This window comes from Elaeis guineensis, chromosome 2 (genome assembly GCF_000442705.2).
Source record: "Elaeis guineensis isolate ETL-2024a chromosome 2, EG11, whole genome shotgun sequence".
Classification (NCBI taxonomy): domain Eukaryota; kingdom Viridiplantae; phylum Streptophyta; class Magnoliopsida; order Arecales; family Arecaceae; genus Elaeis; species Elaeis guineensis.
Genome location: NC_025994.2, coordinates 36682730 through 36696586, shown reverse-complemented (window position 1 = coordinate 36696586; position 13857 = coordinate 36682730).

Here is a 13857-nt window from a genome sequence, read left to right as displayed (position 1 = left end):
TCTGTTCTTATTAATATGACCTAACCTACAATGCTAAATTAAATATCAGAGACATCACCAATTCTAGGGCATTTGTTGGATGTGTATATTACACTAACAGACTGTAACAATATGTAAATACCATTGTTCAGCTGTCCATTCATCACATTAACATCATTCATAATGATATTAAAATTATTTTTTTTATTAAAATTTCATAATCGTATATGACCAAAAGGCCTATAGAAATAATATTCAATAAAAAAGAAGGACAAAAGTGATATTCACTTAGAACAATTATACTAGACTTAAATACAAACTTAATAGTCCCTAACGTTAGAACTGGAACTGATCTTTCATCTTCAACATTAAGGAACCTCTCATCTTCTTCAAATCTCCTACTGACCTGCAGACCTTGTAATGAATTGCAAATATTAAAAGGACTTTCAGTATCTAATACCTAGATAGTAGAATCATAAATTGAGTAATTACAAGGTGTTATCATATAATTACCTTGTCCAGCAACAATTTACATCTTTCTCGGTCTGTTCGGATCCAAGAAGGTAATGTATTGAAAATAATTTTTTTTTCAATGCCCCTACTTTTTACAGTAGAAGCATTCCGCCTGACTCTGATTGGACTTGAATTTCTTGATCTGACTGAGCTTGGGTGCCCCAGCACTTTGCGCTCTTTTCTTGTTCTTCTTTCTCTTCTTTTCTTTCTTAAAGGGTCAACATCCAGAAGAAGACCCACCCACAACATTCACCGACTCCTTTTGGAGCTGGTGATCCTTCTCAAAGTTTTGCAGTAACATCAGCAAATCATGGTAGTTAACTGTAAGCTTTGTCATTCGAAAATGAGTAAAGAAAGGGAGGTAGGACTTAGGCAGAGAGTTCAGAATAGCATCTTTCTCCAACTGCTCATGCAAGAGAAAGCTGAGCTTGCTTAGGCACTCAATCATCTCAATCATGTACAATACATGATCAATGACTGATGCTCCTTCCCTCATTTGAGCGTTGAAGATGGCACAACTAGATTATGCCTCTCAACATCGTCGGGTATGCCAACAGACTTGTTCAACATTTACAACATATTCTGTGACTGTGTATTCTCGAAATGAAGGCTAAACTCATCATTCATCACTGTCAGTATAATACAACGAACCATAGTCTGATCATTGAGCCACTTTTGATAAGTGTCTCTGATCGAGCTACGTTCATTTGGAGCTGGCTCCTCAAATGTCGGATTAGTTAACACATACAAGATCTATTCATGCTCTAAGATAATTTTGAGCTTTTGATACCAGCTATCAAAATTTGATCCCATCAATTTATCACTATCTAATAGTGATCGGAGCGACAAGGTGGTGGCCATATTATGAATGATAATTTCGACAGCCAAATGAGCACTAGACGTGTAGCACCTCCAATGATCATCTAAACCGTTGGACTCATTATCATCCAATTTAATGGAAGGCTATGATCTAGTTATCATCATAACTATTTCATTTTTAGGGACCTAATAATTTTAAAAGATTTAATTAGTTAATTGAAAGATAAGAAAAGACTTGACCAGTTAATCTTAATCCTCCCCTTGACTTCACCAAGTCAGATTAAAGAAGATTAGGTAAAAATTGGTCCAGACAATCAGTCATAAATCCTTCCACTGACTTCACCAAGTCATGAAGAGGACTCAAGATAAGTCGAACTAGGGGCACCTAAATCAGTCAAACTAATTTCTTAGTTAGCATGGGTCAACTCCAATCATTGAGTGATCTAATCAAAATATAATTTATCATGTTGGCCATGGTAAGTGAGATCGATGGGAGGATATGCCATTAACTCGATATAGACTCAATCTATGCAAGTAGCTTCTAATTAATGACCACCGATCAAAGCTGCCATACTTACCTTAAACACCAACTGGTTAGTCATTTTCAATTTGATCAACTTATAGATCTAGATTCGACCATGGAGCTATGATCAAAGTCAATATTGGTCTAATAAAAAATATGGACTTGACCAACTACATATATTGAAATTGATCAAGAGAAAAAATTGATCCAATCAGAATTAATTTTTAATTAGATTTGATCAATTACTAACATGGTCCATTATCAATGATTTCTAATCCTAAGTCTAATCCAGTTAAATGGACTTGACTCGAGCTAACCCATTAACCCAAGAGTTATGAAATTAATACCTTAGATCTTTGATTCTTAAATCTAGATTGCTTAATTCTTAATTAAGTTTTGGACTGATATGGGTTCGGGTTCAGTGTTTGAAAATTATTTTCAATTTTATAAAATATTTTTTCAATCCATCATCTAATGATCAAGACTCTAATTTTAGATCTAATATATATTATTTCAGATCCAAAATAAAATTTTAAATTTTTTTTCATTATTCATCATCATGAAAAAGACCGCACAGCACCTCTATATGCCATAGGAGATCTCACCGAATGGGTAAATAGGATAGTAAAATCCTGATTTGTCCTATGACCAGACGGCTATGAAGATCTATCCAATCAGATTACTATACTACTCAGATTCAAAATTAATTATTTAGATCTAATTTAAATAATTAAAATTAGATTATATATAAAAAAATTATGTCATAAGAAATCTGGTTCTGATACCATCTGAAAAAAAAATGGATAGTTCAAAGTATGTATTTTTAAAATTTTATAACAGAATAATAAAAGATTAAATATTTTAATCTTTTAAATATGCCTTAGATCAGATCTAAACTATCATTAAGGATCTATGACTTGAAAAATTTATATATAAAATCTAATAAAAAATAAAAAACTGCATCGATCACATCGATGCTCTGAATCTGATCTAACTTTTAGATTATGTCGGTAGAGTTCAGAACTCATCACCTTTTTGTGGGTCAATGATCTCTACTACTGATAAGTATGGTATAAAGCTCTCACTAATGTCGAGTAGCCATACAGATCATTCGACCTCTATAGATCATCCACTCGAAGCTCTGATCGGATCTTCATTTACGGGAGTGCTAGCTCGCATCGAAGGCTCTGGATGGCTGATCCAAGCTCCTTTCTTCAGATCTCTCAGAGTTCTCTAGATTAGAAGATGAAGCTTTATGATAAGGTGGTGGTGTGGAAGATTGGACAAGACTCACTCTTATATTTTTCTTCTCACAAAATCTAGAGATGAAACCCTAGAACCCACATCTCACGCCTGAGAGGAAGAACACTTCCTCTATTTCTCACGCACGAAAGCCCAACCCACTCTCAACATTTTATGTCCCCTTTCTCAGATTTCTCACACCAAAAATTACTTCTAATCTCATACAAAACTAATCTCCTTTTAAGGTTGGCATCCCATGGAAGATAAGGATAAGAATAAGATAGTTTCGGTTCAAATTAAGTATTGGTTGATCCTTATCACCATTTAAGTTAAATTTGAATTAAATTTTGAATCAAATTTTGTCTTTATCTTATAAACTCAGAGAGAGGTTGACCAACATCAAAATAGTATAAAAGATCTCACACAAAAATACTTTATGCGTGGAGAAATGTGGTGGCATGAAGAGAAGAGTCCAACTCAATTTAGACTCTAGATTTTTATTCAAATTCAAACTAATTTGAATTTAAATTTAAACCAATCAATTTCTAATTCAAAAAGACTTAGATGAAAATGTGAGATAGATTTTTGAGTATAAAAAAATTACATAAAATATTTCTCATGTGAAGAATAAGAGGGTGCAGATAAAGGAGGTGCAAGGGATTCGAATTAGAATTATTTTTCTCATCCAATTAGATTCTTAATCCAACCAAATTAGGTTAAACCTAATTGGATCATTAAACCCAATCTAATTAGATAGTAAATAATTTTAATTAAATTATAATCAAATCAAAAATTAATCGAGCTCAAGTCCTGATCATATCAGGAATCGAACACCCTTAGCGATTAAGTCATCTTATAACCTAATCGGGTCAAACCAAATTGAATCCAATTCAATTAGATTCGACCCAAACCTTAATATTCAATCAAATTAAATTAATTAGCAATCTAATTACTAATCAATCCTCCCATAATTCATCAATAATTAGTGAATTGATTTATTATAATTTTTGCATAGGATTAATCATCAAACAAATTGACTGTTTTACCCTAGAATGATTCTTAATCGTTGATTAGCCATATGATCAGTTAAAAATTTCTTCTGAGTGTGACCCCATAGGTTCAAATATAAGCTAGTAGTATGAAAATAATCTTTCTATACCAATCAAAGTGACCATCTAGCAATGATACCCGACATCCAAATAGGTCGAAAGATTGCAAAGCATCATTCATGAATCTATTGGCATATGGTTACTGTATAATTCATCTCTTTGACCCAAATGCTCAAGGGATCTAGATTTAACTACCAACCCTGATATGGTCATCCACATTGTATTTTAATTTTTAAACACACTGATACACACTGATACATTAACTCCTACTTATTCGGAGGGGTCAATTTGATATTGACTCATACACTGACTTTGCAAGTACTTAACTATGTCCAAAAATCTTTCATCACTGAATTAGAAATTCAAGTAGTCTTGCACCAAAGCATAGTGAGTTGCTTGCAAGTCACCATGGTGATCTCATGTCAGAGAGATACTTATACCCATATCCTTCACGAGCTACTCTTGACAGTAGAGTGCTTAGCAATTGATCACATTCAGTGAGATGTACTCTTATGTCATATTTGCATGCCATGCCAGTATCTTCACACTCCTTGATTAAGAGGACAATCAATATACATGACATACAATGATCTATACCTGATATAGCTATCGTCCTAATAATAGTATATCATTTGGTCATGAACTTAAGGTTTAAGGACTAAATGATATATCCTCCTATATCAAATTAAATAGTTCTAACGACTTTATACATAATAGGAGTTCAAAATGAGATATACACAGTGATGAGAAAATTAAAATAATATTTATTAATTTATTAATTTATATACAATTATAATGATAAGCACAACCGTCAACAGACTGATGATTGGCTTTGAAACACAATTCTCAACAACACGCATAAAAGAAACTACAAAAGCCTCTTTTACAGGCGTGTAAGGAGGTGGGATGAAGAGTCCTAGTGATCTTGGACTCTTATAGGATTCTGTCTCCCTTCATAATTTCACATCCCAAAACATACTAAAAAAATTTGGGATGTCCTTTCTCATATTTTTTTTATAGTAAATCAGTTCTCCAATTGATCTTCCATGGAAAATATCTTAAAAATATCACACATATAAGGAGAAAAAAATTTATTGGCATGGAGAGGTTGATCTGGATAAGAAAAGATTCTCCTGATAAGAAATATTTTGAAATCTAATTTTAGAACCTTCATTTTATCTAAATAAAATTAGATTTGGACGTGACATAGAGAAGGGAAAAGACTCTTTGGTGTAAAAAATCTCACACAAAATAATTTTGTGTGTGGAGATATATGGCATGCAAACTGGGTTAGCGCAAGGGAGAAGAGTCCTATTCCAATAAGAACTCTTAATTTTCTTATTTGAATCCAAATCAAATCACATCTAGTTTAGCCCAAATAAAATATATGAAATCCAATCTAATTAAGTTTATAAATTTTTAATCAAATCTCAATCAAATTAAGAATTGATTGAACCAAATTCTTAATCAAATCAGGGATAATTCTCTCTTAACTATTAGGTCATCTTATAACCTAATTGGGTCAAACCTACTGAATCCAATTCTATTAGATTTTATTTAATCTTCTTTGCTCAATCAAATTAGGTTAATCACAATCTAATTGCTAATTAATCCTTCATTACTTTACTAACACTTGATGAATTAATTTATTGTAACTTTTGCATAAGGTTAACCATCAATCGAATTGATAATTAAGCCCTTGAATGATTCTGAATCGTTGATCAGCCACATAATCAGTCAGAATTTTTTTTGAGTGTGACTCCATAGGTTTGAACCTAAACTGGTAGGACAGGAATAACTTTTTGAACCAATCGATGTAATCATTTAGCAATGATGATCCGACATCCGGATAGGTCGAATGAAGATGAAGCAACATTCAAGAACCTATTGATATATGATTATCGTATAATTCATTTCTTTGACCCTAATACTTGAAGATGAGCTAGAATTTAACTGTCAATCTACATAAGTCATCTATATTATATTTTAATCTTTTTTAAATCTATCACATGGATTATCTGGGCTCAAATTTTGTTAAATTGAAATATACTGATGCATATCTCTTACTAATTTGGAGGGGTAAATCCCTTCTTGACTCACGCACCGACTTGATAAGTACTTGACTGCACCCAGAAATCTTCCATCACTAAATTAGAAACTCAATTAGCGCAGCATCAAAGTACAGTGAGTTACTTGCAAGTCACCATAGTGATCTCAAGTCGGAGGGACATTTATACCCATACCCTTCACAAGCTATCCTCGACAACAGAGTACTTCGTAGTTGATCATATTCAGTGATGATGTACTCGTACATCTCATCTGCATGTCATACCAGTGTCTCCACACCATTTGATTTCAAGGATAACCAACGCATATGGCACACAACGACCTACACTTGATATCCTATCATCCTAGTAATAGCGTATCATTTGGTCGCGAACCAGTTTAAGGACTATGTGATAAATCCTCCTTTATCGATCAAAGTAGTTCTCAGGACTTCATCACAATATAGAAGTTCATTAGAAGATGTATCTTTGTGATAAAAAATATCAAATGGTTTTTATTATTTATCAAGTCATATATATTTATAATCAACACAATCATCAAATGATTAGCTTTAGAACATAATTTCCAATAAAACTCGATGAGAATAACAAGAATCTGATCACCTACATAGATACCATGCAGAGGTCCGATACTAATTAGTGGCTTGGAGCCATAAAGTCCGAAATGAAGTTCATGAAGATCAACGGTATATGGACACTCGTTGATCCATTCGAAGGAGTAAAGCCCATAGAGTGTAAATAGATCTTCAATAGGATTAGAGAGTACAGATAAGAAGGTAGAGACCTACAAAGTTCGTCTGGTTGTCTAAGGATATTGTCAATATTATGGTATTAACCATAATGAGATAATTTCTCCTATGGCACTGCTGAAATATTTTGGAATTGGAACATGCATTTTGATAAGTGATCAAAATGCATGGCTTCATTGAGAACGATGAAGAACCTTGCAAATATAAATAGGGTAATAGTTCTATGAATATATTTTTTATTTTATGTGTGAATGAAATTTTTTTAATCAGAAATGACATTCCTTATATTAGGGAATAAAGATTTTGCTATTATCATAGTTCTCTATAAAGGACTTTGGAAAAGCATCTCTCTTCCTAAGGATGAAAATCTATAGAGATAGATCTAAGAGGCTGCTTGAGTTTTTTTAGTCTAGCATACATAGGGTATTTATGAGTAGAATTTATTCTATCATATATACTATGTATAAGACTGGATATGGTATACTCACTAGGATAGTGAGTGGATACCTACAAGATCCGAATGAGAATCACTGAAAGGTCATCCTTAGGTATTTAAGAAATACTAAGGATTGGTGATTCGATTATGGAGAATCTGACTTAAAACTTGTAGAGTATGACTTCAATTTTTAGTTGGACATAATAATTATTGAGAATAGTATCCCAAAGTCAATTGTCAGCCTTTGACGGTTGTGCTCTTTCTTGTATTAGTATATGAATTATAAATAAATAAAAGTTATTTTGATATTTTTCATCACAAATTATTTTATCTTCTAATGAACTCCTGCGTTGTAGTGAAGTCCTTAGGACTATTTAGACTCGACAAAGGAGGATTTATCATTTAGTCTTTAAATCTGTTCGCGACCAAATGATACGTTGTTACCAAGGACAACAATGTTTATCAAGCATAGGTCGTTGTGTGACATATGGGATGGTTGTCCTCTTAATCAAAGAGTGTGGAGATATTGGTATAACATACAGGTGAGATGTAAGGGTACATCTGCACTGAACGTGACCATCTCCGGAGCTTTTTCTACTGTCAAGATTTGCTCCGATGGGATATGGGTATAACTGTCCCTCCGACCTGAGACTGCCACAGTGACTTGCAAATAACTCACTGCACTTAGGCACTGGACTACCTAAATTTCTAATTCAGTGATGGAAGGCTGCTGGGTGTAGTCAAGTACTTGACTTGTCGGTGCGTGTGTCAAGATGGGATTGACCACTCCAGTTCAGGAGCTGTGTACAGTTGTATTTCAATTTAGTAAAATCTTGACCAGGGTAGTCCTAGTGAGGAGTCACAGGACTGTTTGAGCACGATTTGGATGATCTGATTAGAGTTGAAAGTTTAACCCTGAGTCATCCTATACACAGGGGTCAAAAGGGATGAATTATACAGTAACCATATTCGCGTAGGTTCTGAATGTTGCGATTGCGACTATTCGATCTATCCAAACATCGGGTACCATTGCTAGATGGTCACTTCGATTAGTACAAAAATTGATTCCTATGCTACCGACTTAGGTTCGAACCTGTGAGGTCACACACATTAGAGGTTCCTATCTGATCTGATGGCTGGTGAAGAGTCCCACTAGACTGGGACTCTTCAACCAAGAGTCCTAATGCTCAGAGACTCTGAGTCCTATGTATTTGAGACTCTGTGATCGAGAATCAAGATTCTCTGATCATGAGTTCCATATATTTTGGGTACCGGGGTCAAGAGTCCCACTGGTTTGGGACTCTTCGATCAAGGTTTCATATCGATGGACTTGGATGCCCGATTGCCCATCGAATTTGGATTCAGTATTTATGAGAGGTTTAATTAGTGATTTGATCACTAATTAACTTAATTTGATTGAGTAATTATTTTTGGATCAAGTCCAATTGAATTAGATTCAGTTGGGTTTGACCCGATTAGGTTAAGAGTTGACCTAATCGCCAAGGTGGTTTGGTCCCTGATCTAATCAAGGGTTGGACTTAGTCAATTTCTAATTTGATTAGAATTTTATTGAGCCTAATTAAACCTAATTGTGTTGGGTTTAATTTAGTCAAATTATGCCTAACCTATTTTAATAAGGTTGGTTCAATTAGGTTTGAAACCACCTTTGACTTATCTCCCTACGCCACCTCACCTCACTTGCGCCTATTTGAATTCATGAAAAACAAGTTCTCATGAATTTTTCCCATGCAGAAGCCTTCCCACACCCCTCCCTTATGCGCCATTTGGGTGGATAAAGATTGGTTGGTTGGCCATTCAAATTCAAATGATGTTTGAATTTGAATGGGCAACTAACCCATGCGCCACCTTATCTATTTGTGCACCCCTTGCTCTACACGAGAAAATATTTCTCATGTAGACTCTCCACGCACAAAGAGCCCATGCCCCTCTCTTCTCTCACTTTGAGTGGATAAGGATAGGTTGGTTGGTATTTGAATTCAAATTTGATTTGAATTCAAGTGAGCAACCACCTAGCTTTATCCTCTCATGTGGTGAAGATGTGGTAAAGATGCAGTCTTGCACTGTTTTAAAAAGGGAAGAGAAGGTGGGGCATGCACATGACTTTCTTAGAGAGAAAGGGTGGCATGAGAAAGGGCCTCTGTGTGAGAAAAGAAAAGAAAAGAAGAGAAAAGAAAAGAAGAGAGAAAGGGTGCAGGGTCATCTGTGAGTACCTTAGGGTTTCTTTCTAGGGTTCGGGAAGTGAGAAGGTGAGCTACGAGGGTCGTGAGCCCATCAAACTTCAGGAAGAGCTTCATCAACCTCTCAAGCATGTTTGCTGATAATCTAGAGTATCCAAGGAGTTGGCAGACATCGATCGAAGGAGTTCGATCAGCATCGACCGTCGAAAGGGTTCTGTAATGAACTAGTATTCGGGAGGAGCCGATCAGACCGAAAGCTTCGTGTGGATGATCTGTGGAGGCCAGACATACTGTGTGGCTGCATTATGATGATCAGACTATTCCGATGGTGATCAGACTGCGACGATCGACTACCTGCACGAAGGTAATATGTTCTGAACACATAACAGTAAAATATTTACTATAGAATTTGAAATTTTAAATTTAAATGCATGCTATATATATCATATTTAGATCCTTGTGTAGGGTTAATACATGTCAATTAATTAGATTAATTAACAATTTCTACTATAAAATTATAATTTTAAAAAAAATTTAAAATTATCGTTTTACCCCTGCACTAAAATTTCTAGAAATGGTATCAGAGCAGGTTCTAAAATATGATATACATTTACATGCATTAAGTAGTAATCTAAAAGTTTAAATTTAAAATTTAAAATTTAAAATTTAAAATTTAAAATTCAAAATTTAAAAATTTGAAATTCAAAATTCAAAATTTGAAATTTAAAATTTATTTGAAATTTAAAATTTAAAATTTAAAATTTAAAATTTAAAATTTAAAATTTAAAATTCAAAAATTTAAAATTTGAAATTTGAAATTTGTTTGAAATATGAAATCCAAAATTTAAAATTTAAAATTTAAAATTTAAATTTTGAAATTGGTATATTTAGATATACTTGATCCAAGTAGTAAGTAGCCTAATTAGGTTGGTTGGCATGGTCGTCCGGTCATAGGAGAAAAGTAGGGTTTAAAGGTCCTCTTCTCTCATTCGATGGGGTTCTCCTATGGCGGTAGGGGTGCCGAGCGATTATATCCCATGCAGATGAAGCAGCGAAAGGACTTTATTGTAAAGGTTCAATTGTGAAATTTATCATGAATGTATTAGATTAGATCTAAAGGAATATTCATGATTTATTTTGATTGAGTTATTTTCTGTTATGTAATTAGCAATAGGATTGCTGTTTATGAAATGTGCTGATCCGTTTGTGAAATGAATCAACACATTTGGTGAACAGAAAATAAAATCTTTCAAATTTAAAAATTATTTTCAAAATGCCAAACCCTGACCCATCAGCCCAAATACTTAATTAAAAGAATTAAGTATTGTCTAATTGGTCTAGAATTATGAATTAAGACCTAAGACAATTGCATAAACTTGTGGGTCAATGGGTTAGATGGATTAGGTTCATAATTGGGTTAGACCTAAGGTTAGCTTAAAGAAATGGACTAAATTAGAGTAATTGGTCAAATCTAATCAAAAGTTGAATTAGATTAGGTCAAGGACACTCTAGACTCAACTTTAATAGTTGTAGTTGAATGGGTCAATGTCTTTAACTAGACCAAGATGGACTTAATTCATGGCTACACGGTGGAATCCTATTTACTAAGTTGATCAAATTAAAACTAATGAACCGGTTGGTATCTAAAATAAGTTTGGCAGTTTGACCAGTGATTTTTAACTGGGAGCTACTCGCATTGATTCGATCTCTGATGAGTTAATGGCACATCCCTTCCACTGATCTCACTTACCTGGCCAACCTAGTGAGTTAGGTTTTGTTTAGATCACTTGGTGATTAGGGCTCACCCATGTCATTAGGTAAATCAGTGTGACTGATTTAGGTGCTCCTAATGTCGGCTTTAATTAAATCCTTTTTAATCTGACTTGGTGAAGTCAATGAGAGGATTGAAATTGGCTGGTTAATTTTTTCTCTTCTATCCTTTAATAAAATCCTCAAAAATTATTAGGTCCCTAAAAATGATTAAGTTATAGTGATAACTAAGTCATAGCCTCCCATTAAGTGAGTGATAATGAGTCCATTAGTTTAATAATCACTAGAGGCCCAAAGGCCTGGTGCTTATTGACTAATGGAATTATCATTCATAATATGATAATTTGGTTGAGTCTTTCTGATGGTGGTCAGATTGGCCGGCCAAAGTCAGGCCTGATCATTTATTGGTCCGATTCACCAAATCAAGTCATGTTAATGGTTGGACCTAACCAGATCTTTTCAGTGGAGGCCAAAGCTGACTGATTAGGTTCTGGGGCAAAATTAATTACTAGAAGTTGTTTAGAGAAACAACTGGTTATGAACCTACCCATAGATGCATATGGGTTGACCAACCAAAGTTGGGCTCGTGTGTGGTCTGTGTGGATTCTAGTAACCACTAAAGAATTAAAATAATTCTTCGAATTGGAGGTTGAGGCTATCAGTTCGTAAAAATACTGGGAGAAACTTTAGACTAAAGTCCAAGTCTTTAGTATTTATAATTTATGTACTAATAAAGGTATGATTTTTTTTTATGTAGCTATGGCTACTACCCTATTGCTCCGATCATTATTAGATAATGACAAGCTCATGGGACCTAATTTTGATAGCTGGTATCAAAAATTGAAAATCATCTTTGAGCATGAGTGGATCCTTTATGTAGTAATGGATCCGACACCTGAGGAGCCAGCCTCGAATGCTAGAGGGACGGTCTGAGATACTTACCAGAAGTGGCTCAATGACCACACCACCGTTCGGTGCATAATGCTGGTGGCAATGAATGATGAGTTTAGCCGCAAGTTTGAAAATGCCCAGCCACAGAAGATGCTTCAAATATTGAACGACTCCTTTAGCATGCCTAACGACGTTGAAAGGCACAAAACTAGTTATGCCATTTTCAATACTCGGATGAGGGATGGAGCCTCAGTCACCGATCATGTACTGTACAGATTGAAATGATTGAGCGCCTAAGTAAACTGGGCTTTTCCTTGCATGAGCAGCTCGGTAAGGATGCGATCCTTAATTCTTTGCCCAAGTCCTTCCTCTCCTTCCTTACTCATTTTCAGATGACAAAACTTACAATGAACTACCACAGCCTGTTGGGGTTGCTACAAAACTTTGAGAAGGACCACCAGCTCCATAAGGAGTTGGTGAATGTTGTGGGAGGATCTTCTTCTGATCGTCAACCCTTTAAGAAAGGGAAGAAGAATAAGAAGAAGAAGAATAAGAAGGTGCAGCACATGCTGGGACGTCTGCACAGGGTCAGATCAAGATGCGCAAGCCCGACTTGAGCCAGGCGAAGTGCTTCTTTTGTAAGAAGCAGGGGCACTAGAAGAGGAACTGTCCTCTATACATTGCCTCCCTGGACCCGAACAGGCAAAGAAGAAGCAAGGTAATTATATGATAACACCTTGCAACTTTTTCATTTGTGATACCACTGCCTGGGTATTGGATACTGGAAGCCCTTATCATATCTGCAATTCGATACAGGGTCTGTAGGTCAGTAGAAGATTTGATGAAGGTGAGAGGTTCCTGAACATTGAAGATGGAAGCTAAGTTTCAGTTCTAGCTTTAGGAATCATGAACCTTGTAATCAACTCTCGTAATGTAATTCTGAGTGAATGTCACTATTGTCCAAGTTTTTTATTAAATATTATTTCTGTAGGCCTTTTGGTCATGTACAGTTATGAATTTTTAATAAAAAAAAATATTTACAATATCATTTTGAATGGTGTTATAATATTTATTGGATAACTAAATAATAGAATTTACTTACTATCATAGCCTATTAATATAGTTTAAACCTTCGGTAAATGCCCTAGAATGGATAATATGTCAGAAGTCTACCTTTGGTACTGTAGGCTAGATCATATTAATAAAAATAGGATAAACAGGTTGGCTCAAGAAGGAATTTTTGAAGTTGATGATTGTGAATCACTTCCAACCTGTGAGTCCTGTCTTCTTGGAAGATGACCAAGTCACCTTTTACTGAAAAAGGTGAGTGAGCCAGTGAACTCTTGGGTCTGGTACATTCTGATGTATGTGGACCCATGAGCTCAAGTGCAAGAGGTGGATATTTCTACTTCATAACCTTCACAGACGACCTATCGAGGTATGGATATGTCTACTTAATGAAGCATAAGTCGGAGTCGTTTGAAATATTCAAACTATTCCGAAATGGGGTAGAAAAACAAACTAGAAAGTGTATTAAAACTCTTCGATCTGATCGGGGAGGT